We start from the raw sequence: 12,799 nt of genomic DNA, 5'->3' as shown, positions 1-12,799 counted from the left end.
TCCTTTATCCATTTTGAGTTTATTTTTGTGTATGGTGTAAGTTGGTGGTCTAGTTTCATGTTTTTGCATGTATCTGTCCAATTTTCCCAACACCATTTATTGAAGAGACTGTCTTGACTCCATTGTATGCTCTTGCCACCTTTGCGAAATATTAATTGAGCATAATGGCTTGTGTCGATTTCTGGGTTCTCTGTTCTGTTCCACTGGTCTATATGTCTGTTCTTGTGCCAGTACCAGGCAGTTTTGAGAACTGTGGATTTGTATTATAGTTTTATATCTGGTATTGTGATCCCTCCAACTTTGTTCTTCTTTCTCAGGGTTGCTGTGGCTATTCAGGGCCTCAATTTATTCCAGATAATTTTTTGGAGAGTTTGTTCTAGGTCTTTGAAATATGCTGTTGGTGTTTTAATGGGGAGTGCATTGAATCTGTAAATTGCTTTGGGTAGTATGAACATTTTAATTATGTTGATTCTACCAATCCATCAACACGGTATATTCTTCCATTTGTTTATGTCTTCCTCTATCTCTTTTTTCAGCATCCTATAGTTTTCTGAGTACAGGTCTTTTACCTCCTTAGTTAAGTTTGTTCCTAGTTATCTTTTTTTTTTTTTTAGTTTATCTTTCTGTGAGTTCATTATTGGTGTATAAAAAAACCATAGACTTCTGGGTGTTAATCTTCTATCCTGCTACATTGCCAAATTCATTTATTACATCTAGTAGTTTTTTGATGGAGTCTTTAGGGTTTTCTATGTACAATATCATGTCATCTGTGGATAATGACAATTTTACTTCTTTTTCGATTTGGATGCCTTTTATTTCTTCTTCTTGTCGGATTGCTATGGCTAGCACTTCCAGCACTATGTCGAACAGGAGTGGTGAGAGTGGGCATCCCTGTCTTTTTCCTGTCCTTAGTTTTGCCCACTGAGTATGATGTTAGCTGTACGTTTGTCATATAAGGCTTATATTATGTTGAGGTATGATTCCTCTATTCCCACTTAGCTGAGAGTTTTTATCAGGAAAGAGTGTTGGATTTTGTCAATGCTTTTTCTGCATCAATGGATATGATTATATAGTTTTTATCTCTCAATTTGTTTATGTGGTGTATCACGTTTATTGATTTGCGGATATTGTATCATCCTTGCATCCCTGGAATAAATCCCACTTGGTCATGATGTATGATCTTTCTAATGTAGTGCTGGATCCAATTTGCTAGAATTTTTTTGAGGATTTTAGCATCTATGTTCATCATGGATATTAGCCTGCAATTCTTTTTTTTTTTTTTGTAGTGTCTTTATTTTGTTTCGGGATTAGGGTAATGCTGGCTTCATGGAAAGAGCTTGGAAGTGTGCCTCTTGAATTTTTTTGGAATAATCTGAGGATAGATTTTAGTTCTTTTCTGAATGTTTGGTAAAACTCCCCCGTGAAGCCATCCAGTCCAGGGATTTTGTTTGCTGGAAGTTTTTTTTATTACTGCTTCAATTTCATCACTACTTATTGGCCTATTCAGGTTCTTTGATTCCTCTTGATTGTGTTTTGGAAGGTTGTGTTTTTCTAGGAATATGTCCATTTCGTTGAGGTTGTTCAGTTTGTTGAAGTAGAGTTGTAGTATTTTTTTACAATCCTTTGTATATCTGTGGAGTTGGTTGTTACTTCACCTCTTTCATTTCTGATTTTGTTTATTTGGGTCCTCTCCCTTTGTTTATTGGTGAGGCTGGCTAGAGGTTCATCGGTCTTGTTTATACTTTCAAAGAACCAGCTCTTGGTTTCCTTGATCTTTTGTATTTTTTTTCTCTATGGCATTTATTTCTGCTCTAATCTTTATTATTTCCTTCCTTCTGCTTACACTAAGCTTTTCTTGTTGCTCTCTTTCTAATTTTTCAAATTGCAGGGTTAGATAATTTATTATCATTTTTCTTGTTTTTTGATGTAGACCTGTAGAGCTATGAACTTCCCTCTTAGAACTGCTTTCACTGTGTCCCATAGATTTTGGATTGTTGTGTTTTCATTGTCAGTTGTTTCCAGGATGTTTTTTATTTCTTTTTTGATCTCTTTGGTAACTCGATCATTGTTTAATAGTATGCTATTCCACCTCCAAATGTTTGAATTTTTGTGATTGTTTTTATTGTAGTTGATTTCTAATTTTATGCCATTGTGATCTGAGAGGATGCTTGGTATGGTTTCAATCTTCTTGAATTTGGACAGACTTTGCCTGTGTCCCAATATCTTTGAAAATGTCACATGGGTGCTTGAGAAGAATGTATATTCTGTATCTTTGGGGTGGAATGTTCTGAAGATGTTGATTTAGTCCATCTGATCTAGTGAGTCGTTTAGGATTGCGGTTTCTTTGCTGATTTTTTGTCTAGAGGATTTATCCAGTGATGTTAATGGGATATTAAAGTCTCCTGCTATGATTGTATTGCTGTCAATCTCTATCCTGATATCTTCCAGAAGTTTTTTTTTATGTATTTGGGTGCTCCTATATTGGGTGCATATATGTTTACCAGAGTTATATCCTCTTGTTGTATCAATCACTTTAGAATTATGAATTGGCCTTCCTTGTCTATTATTATGGTCTTCACTTTGAGGCCTAATTTGTCAGATATAAGTATTGCTACCCAGCTTTTTTTTTTCATTTCCATTTGCCTGAAAGATATTTTTCCATCCCTTCACTTTCAGTCTGTGTGAGGCCCTTGTTCTAAGGTGGGTCTCTTATAGACAGCATATATATGGGTCATGTTTTCTTATCCATTCAGTCACTCAATGTCTTTTGATTGGAGCATTTAATCCGTTTACATTTAGCATTATTATTGATAGGTACTTGTTTGTAGCCATTTCTATTCTTTATGCCTGTGTTCCTGCTTCTCTTTCTATTTCTTCTTTTTACAACATTCCCTTTAGCATTTCTTGCATTGCTGGCTTGGTAGTGATAAACTCCCTTATCCTTTTTTTGTCTGCGAAGCTCCTGATTTCCCCTTCAATTTTGATTGATAGCCTTGCTGGATAGAGTATTCTTGGATTCAGTCCTTTGTTTTGCATCACTTTGTATACTTATTCCATTCCCTTCTGGCTTGATGTGTTTTTGTTGAGAAATCATTTGATAATCTGATAGGGGATCCTTTGTAGGTAACTCTCTGTCTCTCTCTTGCAGCCTTTAAGATTCTCTCTTTGTTGTTAACATTTGTCATTGTAATTATGACATGTCTTGGTGTAGGTCTTTTAGGGTTCATCTTGCTTGGGACTCTCTGTACTTGTGTGACTTTTTTCTTCCCCATATCTGGAAAGTTTTCTGTCATTATTTCTTCAGATATATTCCCTAATCCTTGTTGCTCTTCTTGTCCTTCTGGCACTACTATTATATGTATGTTACTTCATTTCATGTTGTCCCAAAGCTCCCTTAGGCTTTCCTCCTGCTTTTTAATTTTTTTCAGTTGTTCAGATGATGGACTTGTTTCTCTACCTTATCTTCTAACTCACTAATTCAATCCTCTGCTTCTTCTAGTCCACTGTTGAAACCTTCCATCGCATTTTTTATTGTAGCTATATCACTTTTGATTTTTTCCTGATTTTTGCATAGGTTGTTGATTTTCTCATCCATCCAGTTTATGAACTGTACGGCCATTACTCTGAATTCTTTTTCTGACATATTGCATGCCTCAGTTTCACTTATCTCCTTTTTTGGTGATTTCTCTTTTTCTTTCCTTTTGGGGTTGTTTCATTGTCTCCACATTCTAGCTATCACCAGGAGGTCCAAGTGCCAAGTTGTGGGGGCCTGAGCCATGTGCAGCAGGAGCATCATACCACCTGAGTGTCACCGAAGAGCTCAGACACCGAGATGTGTGGCTGCTGTGGTCAGCAAGAGCCCTGCATGCCAAGAATCAGAGTCCCTGCATGCCTTCGTCAAGAATCAGAGTCACAGGTGCTCAGTGCAGCCTCATGGGTGCACCAAGAATCAGAGTCCCCACATGCCTGTGCCAAGAATTGGAGTCACTGGCACTTGGTGTGGCTTTGCATGCACACTTAGAATCAGGGTCCCTGCATGCCCATGCTGAGAAACAGAGTCCCCAAGCACTTGCCCGGAATCAGAGTCTCCATGTGCGCTCGTCGATAATCAAAGTCCCTGACCTGCTAGGGGGGCAGGGTTGCACAGCCTCCCAGTGTCAGCAGAAAGCCTGCTCGCACTCCACTGGTTGTGCAGGCCTTATGCTGCTGCAGAGGGCCGGAGGGGTGGGGGGTGTGCTCTGTGACTCAGAGAAATCTGCAGCCAGGATTTCTGGAATCTCAGTGTCCCTGGGTCTGAAGCTGTGGTAGCTGGTCTTTGTCCAGAGTGGCTGTAGTGTCCTGGTTTGCATCTGAGACCAGTCTGGGTGGTGGTGAGGCTAGAATCCTAGTCACAGCAGTTCTGCCCTTCAAGATGGCTTGGTTTCTGTGCCAGCGTCGGCCGCCTGGGAGTGTATGCAGTGGCAGTGGGGTCTCACAGTCTAAGATCGTCTGATCCTCCAGCTCCCAAAAGTCCTGCAGGATCTAACTGTCCCTAGCTCACACACACACTCACCACACATGTATACACACTGCCCTTTCGCTCCCTTACTCTCTCTCCCTGCCGTCTTGCCAGTCACCATCTTCCGAGACCAAGATCTAGTCTTTTAGCAACTTTGATGTTTATAATACTAGTTTTGAAATACAGCATTCCAGCTCTAGCTGGTTTGGCTCAGTGGATAGAGCCTACACCCATGGACTAAGATTCCTGGGTTTGATTGGGGTCAAAGGCACATACCTTGGTTGCAGGTGTACAAGGCATGTGGCACCAGGATCGGTTGCCGTAAGCCTGAAATCATGACTACCGCAGGAAAAGAGAACTTTCGCCTGAAAAGTTATAAAAATAAGTCCCTGAACCCTGATGAGATGCGCAGGAGGAGGGAAGAAGGACTGCAGCTTCGTAAGCAGAAAGGAAAAGAGCAGTTATTCAAGCGAAGAAATGTCGCTACAGCAGAAGAAGAAACAGAAGAGGAAGTTATGTCAGATGGAGGCTTCCATGAGGCTCAGATTAATAATATGGAAATGGCACCAGGTGGTGTCATTACTTCTGACATGATTGAAATGATATTTTCCAATAGCCCAGAGCAGCAACTTTCAGCAATGCAGAAATTCAGAAAACGGCTTTCAAAAGAACCTAATCCTCCTATTGATGAAGTCATCAGCACACCAGGAGTAGTGGCCAGGTTTCTAGAGTTCCTCAAATGAAAAGAGAATCAGCTTGAGTATTGACAAATATCGCTTCAGGAAATTCTCATCAGACCCGGATTGTAATTCAGTCAGGAGCTGTGCCTATCTTCCTAGAGTTGCTCAGCTCAGAGTTTGAAGATGTCTAAGAGCAGGCAGTCTGGGCTCTTGGCAACACTGCTGGAGATAGACTATGTGCAGGGACCATGTCTTAGACTACAACATGCTTCCCCTCTTTTGCAGTTATTTTCAAAGCAAAACTGCCTGACTGTGACCCGGAATGCTGTGTGGGCTTTGTCTAATCTCTGTAGAGGGGAAAGTCCACCTCCAGAATTTGCAAAGGTTTCCCCCTTTCTGAATGTGTTTTCCTGGTTGCTATTTGTCAGTGACGCTGATGCCTGTTGGGCCCTCTCAAATCTATCTGATGGACCTAATGATAAAATTCAAGCAGTCGTTGATGCAGGGATGTGTAGAAGACTTGTGGAGTTGCTGATGCATAATGATTACAAAGTGGTTTCTTCTGCTTTGCGGGTCATGGGAAACATTGTCACAGGGGATGATATCCAGACACAGGTAATTTTTAATTGCTCCACTCGGCAGAGTTTATTGCATTTGCTGAGTAGCCCAAATGAATCAATCAGGAAATAGGGCTCAGAGCCAGACTGTGATAGATGGCAACATTTTCCCAGCCCTCATTAGTATATTAAAAACTGCTGAGTTTCGGACAAGGCGCGAAGCTGCTTGGGCCATCACAAATGCAACTTCTGGAGGATCCGCTGAACAGATCGTAGAACTGGGTTGTATCAAGCCACTCTGTGATCTCCTCGTGGTCATGGACCCTAAGATTGTACAGGTTGCCCTAAATGGCTTGGGAAATATCCTGAGGCTTCGCGAGAACAAGAAGCCAAAAGAAATGGCACTGGCATTAATCCTTACTGTGCTTTGACTGAAGAAGCTTGTGGTCTGGGTAAAACTGAGTTCTTACAGAGTCGTGAAAACCAGGATATCTACCAGAAGGCCTTTGATCTTATTGAGCATTACTTCGGTACTGAGGATGAGGACAGCAGCATTGCACCCCAGGTTGACCTTAGCCAGCAGTATGTCTTCCAGCAGTGTGCGGCTCCTATGGAAGGCTTCCAGCTTTGAGGCAATACACTGCTTTCATGTTCCTGTGTCAGACCAGAGTCACGTCCTCTTGTGGAGCCCACAGTCCTCATGGAGCTGACTTCTGAAATGTTTCCCATAATACTGTTTGCACTCATTTGCTTGCCTTGCGCACCTGCTCTCTTACACACATCTGGAAAACCTCTGGCTCTCTGTGGTGGAATATCCTTCTAAGGAAAGAGTAACCAGAACAACCCACTCTTAAGGAAAATCCCTAGGTTTTGGAGATCTGCACTTCTATATTCTAAGAGTCATGGAAAATGTACATATTCATGTGGCTTTCTTACTTTGTGGCAGAAAAAAAAGAGGACTCCTCCTAATTCCCTTTTAAGTGGGGAAAAAAATACTGACATTAAAAAGATGACTAAAACTTTATCTTGAGTTTCACACAACTACTTGCAACAAGGGAGATGTTTAGACCTGTTGTGTGCTTCAGAGTACTTCTCATGCGTTCTTCCACAGTGAACCCTGCTGGCTTTTTCTAGCCAAATTTGCATTAAATTCTTACGGAGATTGGATGGTTCTCTTTCCTCTGTTGGCGCCTTTTTTCACAGATATTCAAGTTAAACCATCTGCTCTCTCACCTTCAGCCTTCAGTGAATGTGCGTTCTAGTTGTCAGGAAAGCTGAAGAATTAACACTGATTCTCTCATGTGATACTGATTTGAAGATTTCCTTAGAGCAGAAAGCAGAGGGTCACATATGAATCTGAATGGCTACTGCTTTTCTTTGGTCTTCTGTGTCGTAGGATTTGAAAGTGGTTCAGTTCTAATGCTGGTTGAAGATTGATTTAGAATCCTTAGTAATCTAAACTATATTCTATAATTCAATAACAAAATAAAATTTAAAAAACCCTCCAATTTTCCCAACTTAACCAGTGTGATTAGAGGCTGTGTTTCTGCATTTAAACAGGTGTTTCAGGCTTTGTGGTCCTGATAAGGTCCTCATTAAATTGTAAAGTTCACCCTTGGTGCTTTTTCCCTCTGTGATTGGCAGAGAACGTGTACTTTTAAAGGTTAATTAGGGACTTTTTCTTTTTTTTTTAATTGGGTGCAGCTTGATTTTAATGTATTCATGCTGCATATATGAATATATGTTCCCTTTAATGCAGCATCCTTATCTTGAACAAATAACTATCTTCTCAACATGATCTGTTTAACCCAAATAAGGGCAGTGATCTTTTTTATATAACCTAGTTATTCCCTCCCTAAATCATATCATTTCACATCCTACTAGTTAGTATAGCCCAGTTGAAGTTGCCCTCCTCCTTGTCATAAAATAAAAACAGTTTCTACCTTCTGGCTCATTTAATGATGACTGCAATCTGTACCTTCAAAAGGCGCTTCTAGTACCGTTTTCAGTGATCTACACTTGAGCTTGGACTAGAACAAAAAAATAAGTTTAATTACCCAGAGAACTGCAACTGAACATACGACTTCTTGGTGGTAGTTGGCCATCTTGACTCAATGTTGGGACACACTCTCAGAGGAGATTTATGTTTGTTAATGTGCTATTCAAAATGAATTCTGAAGGAAAAGTTGCTCATTTCTGTTTTAGAAAATGCCCTTTTAATCCTCTTTTTTAAAAAAAATATATTTTATTGATTTTTTTGCAGAGGTGGAGGGAGAGGGATAGAAAGTCAGAAACATCAATCAGCTGCCTCCTGCACACCCCCTACTGGGGATGAGCCGGCAACCAAGGTACATGCCTTTGGCTGGATTTGAACCTGGGACCCTTCAGTCCACGGGCCGATGCTCTATCCACCGAGCCAAACCAGTCAGGGCTTAATCCTCTTTAATCTTGTCCTCTTCTAGAATTTATTTTAACCCCACAGTGTAAGTAATTGGAAGTTCCCCTGATAAGTTATTTATACATCTCTGGTAAATCCTGCTCAACGTTAGGGATAATCAGAGCTCTCATACCTCATCATGTTGTCATTTAAGCAGTCAACTTATGTGACCTGGTTTAGATTTTTTTTAAAATCCACTTCATTTAAGGTAGAAAGGTAACAAAAACAAGGGACATTTAGCCAAGCCTGTGACACTGTCTTCACATCTAGCTTGTAGTTGTGTCTGTGCTCTGGATGGATACCATCTGATGTTTGTGTGTCATTGATGGAGCAGCCACTGCAAAACTAGTCAACTCTCATTTTTTTAAAAATATATTTTATTGATTTTTTACAGAGAGGAAAGGAGAGAGACAGAGAGTTAGAAACATCGATGAGAGAGAAACTTCGATCAGATGCCTCCTGCACACCCACTGGGGACACAACCAAGGTACATGCCCTTGACTGGAATCGAACCTGGGACCCTTCAGTCCGCAGGCTGACGCTCTATCCACTGAGCCAAACCGGTTAGGGCTCAACTCTCATTTATAACTGTTAATTTTTCTAGTGCTGCTTTGTGCTGAAAGCACATTTTAGTTTACTGCACTTGACCTGTAAAAGACTTTGATTCTTTGGAATTTTAGGGACAAGTTAGGTGGTTAATTTAAAGAAAAACTTTCAGTGTTGCCTTGCCATCACATTAAAATATAACTTCTTTCAGAAGGGTAATAGAAGCACTGATTCATAGTAAAAATCTTGGTTTTAGCTTTGAAAAATAAATAAGTAAATAATAAATAATAAAAATCAATAGATAAAAATTGTTTTAAAAAATAGCTCTGCTAGAGTTATGCTAATTTTGCTTGAACCTTCCTATAGAGCAGTGGTTCTCAACCTTCTGGCCCTTTAAATACAGTTCCTCATGTTGTGACCCAACCATAAAATGATTTTCGTTGCTACTTCATAACTGTAATGTTGCTACTGTTATGAATCGTAATGTAAATATCTGATATGCAGGATGGTCTTAGGCGACTCCTGTGAAAGGGTCGTTCGACCGCCAAAGGGGTCGCGACCCACAGGTTGAGAACCGCTGCTATAGAGACTTGCAGAAGCCTCAAGTTTGGGGTCTCAGATGAGCAGGGGTCAAAGGACATGGAGGAAAGAGATTTAGAAATTTCTTGCTCTTCCTTGGATCCCTGTTGGCACCCAGATGTCTGCAGTCATCACACACCTCTTGCCCCATCCATTCTCCCTTCCCTTGAATTCTGGGCTCTCTTAAGATGGATTTAAGGAAGCCCCAAAGGCACCCCGTCTTCTCAAGCTGGTCCTTCTTAATCATTAAACCTTCCCTTACTCCAAACTCTGACATTTCTAATTTTGGTCGTTGAAGCATCGGGCACATGGGCCTTGAAGTTGTAACAATAATCCCAGGCTTCTTCACCTACACACAGATTCTGAGACCTGCCTATCCATAGGTCTCACACTGTCAATAGCCAATGTTGTGACTCTGTTAGGGGGAGAAATGGACAGTGGGGACTAGCTATAATTATAAGAAATATTAGTCATGCCTTGTTAACCATGATTGTTCTGTTCTGATTAGAGAAAGCACATTCTATCCTGGCTGAGAGTTGTATGCCCTGGCACATGGGAGCCAGCATTGGAATGCAGTCCATCCTCCTTCCCTGAGAACTACCTATCATTATGGAAAGATCAAACAATCTAGGCCTGGAGGTACCCACAAGCACCCCCCTGTGTGACTCCCCAGCCCACATTGCCTGTAACCTTTAACCATTATCCCTTATCTACTTTCTCATGCCCGTAATTCTTACTTTCCCATGTAATCTTTGTTCCTCTACCCTATATAAGCAGCTGGCTTGTGGGAGGGGCAGAGCAGATTTTTCTGAGCGACCTGCTGCTCTCCCATCCTGCCAGCGGTATTGGAATGAATGCTCATATATGATTCAACCTTGTCTCTGCTTAATTGGCTGAAGTAGTGACAGGCAGCCCCGACCCATTGGACCAGCCCTTGTGGTTCTTCCTATGATGGCAAGACACCCTTCAATAATAACCACCAGAGAACTTTGAAAATAGTTTTTCAAAACTTGGAAATTATATAACACACCTGGGGCACACAGCCAGGTCCCTGGGAGAGACCAAAAAAAGAGAGAGAGTGGGTTTGGAGTTGTACAGTACTTTTAAAGGGTGTCCCAAAATTCACGCAAGAAGTAATTTTGATAGAAAATACAGGTTTATAATAAAAATTGTAAATTTTTTATTGATTCATAAAGTATATAGTATAGGGTTATGTACGGAATAGCATATCAGGTAAATAGCCTCTACGGCTTTGCTGGCACATACGCACTCTTTTGTTGAAATTTTCCATGACCGTTTTGCATAAATGTGGCTGAATTTCAATGAGGCTCATTTTCATCTTGATGGCTTGGTTAATCGACAAAATTGTCACATTTGGGGTTCAGAAAATCCACAAGTGATTGTTGAGACAATTTTGTCGATTAACCAAGCCATCAAGATGAAAATGAGCCTCATTGAAATTCAGCCACATTTATGCAAAACGGTCATGGAAAATTTCAACAAAAGAGTGCGTATGTGCCAGCAAAGCCATGGAGGCCATTTATGCAATATGCTATTCCATACATAACCCTATACTGTATCCTTTATGAATCAATAAAAACTTTACAGTTTTTTATTATAAACTTGTGTTTTCTATCAAAATTACTTCTTGCGTGAATTTTGGGACACCCTTTATTCTGGTAAAGGTTGGGGGCCTAAGCTGTTTCCTCTTTATGGTGAATTTATAACATAAGAGCAAGAATTTCAAGGAAGGGAAGAGGATAAGCCAATTATTTCAAATGGTCAATTAACACATTCCACCAAGATCCCTAAAACAAGAGGGGGCAGCTCTTAAGTGTTGTGGCTGGCGACGTGTTTATTCCAGGCAGCCCTCTTTGAAGTGGAAGCCTCCCCAATCAAAGCTTCCAATAAAAAATAAAAATTTAAATCAACTGGTATAAATACAGATGTAACAAGACAATAAAACACAGAACCTGTGCTTAAGTCAGGCACCTGCATTACAAAAAGAAAAGCCAAATGTCAGGCCTTACACTACACCTCCCGCCTCTCTCTCCAAGCTGCCTCAGTCAAAGTTGATTTTCTCTGAAATCTTACTTCAACTTCTTTCATGTTTTCTCCGGGAGAACATCTTTTTGCTGCAAGGAGGAACCAAGAGATGATGAAACATAGACAAGGGCATGAATAGGATTTGAATAACCTCTAGAGATTAGACGACAGAGGCAGGATTCCTCCAAATGAGTGGCCTAGACATCCAGACTGCCCTTCTCATTTCTCCATCACCTCCCCATTTCCACCCCAAGCCACGGGCAGGGTCTTACCGGGCCTAATCCCCAGGTAAGGACGCACCCATGCGACCTGCTCAGGTGTACCTCAGAGACCAGGACTCTCCAGAAGGTGCCTGACACCCAATGAGGCAGCAGCTGCAACTTGCCAAAGCTTCCAGGCAGCCAAACGGAGCCATCACAGAGGATCCAGACCCATAGGAGGGGCTGCCCCAGCCACAAACTCAGCCGCCTTCCAAGTGTTGGTACGCCCAATAGTGGCAATAGCCCCTGAATAGTGACATGGAGCCGATCACAGGGACAGACACTTTTTGGCCAGTACGTGGTCCCTGTGCGAGTCCTGCTGGAGGCACTTGCGCTCTGCAGGGTCCGAGCCTCCCACCGTCATCCCAGCTGTCTCCTGTTATCATCCAGTGTTGATAACTGGGAATCCTGGGTCAAGAAAACAGGGGGTGGTTGGCAGGCTTTTTTAAAAAAATATATTTGTATTGATTTCAAAGAGGAAGGGAGGGGGAAAGAGAAATTGAAACATCAATGATGAAAGAGAATCATTGATCAGCTGCCTCCTGCACGCCCCCTACTGGGTATGAGGCCACAACCTGGGTGGTGCTCTTGACCGGAGTCCAACCCAGGGACCCTTCAGTCCATAAGCTGACGCTCTATCCACTGAGCCAAACCAGCTAGGGTGGTCGACCAGCTTTTTGAGAGACAGTTTAAAAGTGATACTGTGCAATATCAGATCCATTTTAAACTCAGCCTTCACTCACAATTGACTGTTATGATAAAAAAAACAACAGTTAAGATGTAGAGGGTCCATTGAGGCCTTATTAAATATGACAGGTCCTGCCATGGCCGGTGTAACTTGGTTGGAGCAGCATTCGGTATACAGAAAGGTCACATACCCTGGTCAGGGCACATACCCAGGTTTCGGGTTCAGTCCCCCATCGGACTGTGTATGGGAGACCACCAATCAATGTTTCTCTATTTTTTTAATTTCCTTATTGATTAAGTTATTACATATGTGTACTTATTCCCACATTACCCCTCCATCCCCCCCCACTCATGCCCTCACCCCCCTGTGGTCTGTGTCCATTGGTTGGGCCTATATGCATGCATATAAGTCCTTTGGTTGATCTCTCCCCCTTACCCCCACCATCCCCTACCTTCCCTCTGAGGTTTGACAGTCTGATCAATGTTTCTCTGTCTCTGGATCTGTTTTT

At 41.6% G+C, this 12,799-nt stretch overlaps 1 pseudogene; it reads left to right on the top strand.

The window, feature by feature from the left end:
• Positions 1 to 4,801: 4,801 nt before the first annotated feature.
• LOC102246305 lies at positions 4,802 to 6,396 on the top strand (annotated as a pseudogene).
• Positions 6,397 to 12,799: the final 6,403 nt, after the last annotated feature.

The sequence above is a fragment of the Myotis brandtii genome, unplaced genomic scaffold, assembly GCF_000412655.1.
Source record: "Myotis brandtii unplaced genomic scaffold, ASM41265v1 scaffold178, whole genome shotgun sequence".
Classification (NCBI taxonomy): domain Eukaryota; kingdom Metazoa; phylum Chordata; class Mammalia; order Chiroptera; family Vespertilionidae; genus Myotis; species Myotis brandtii.
This window is presented reverse-complemented; position numbering and strand designations above follow the sequence as displayed.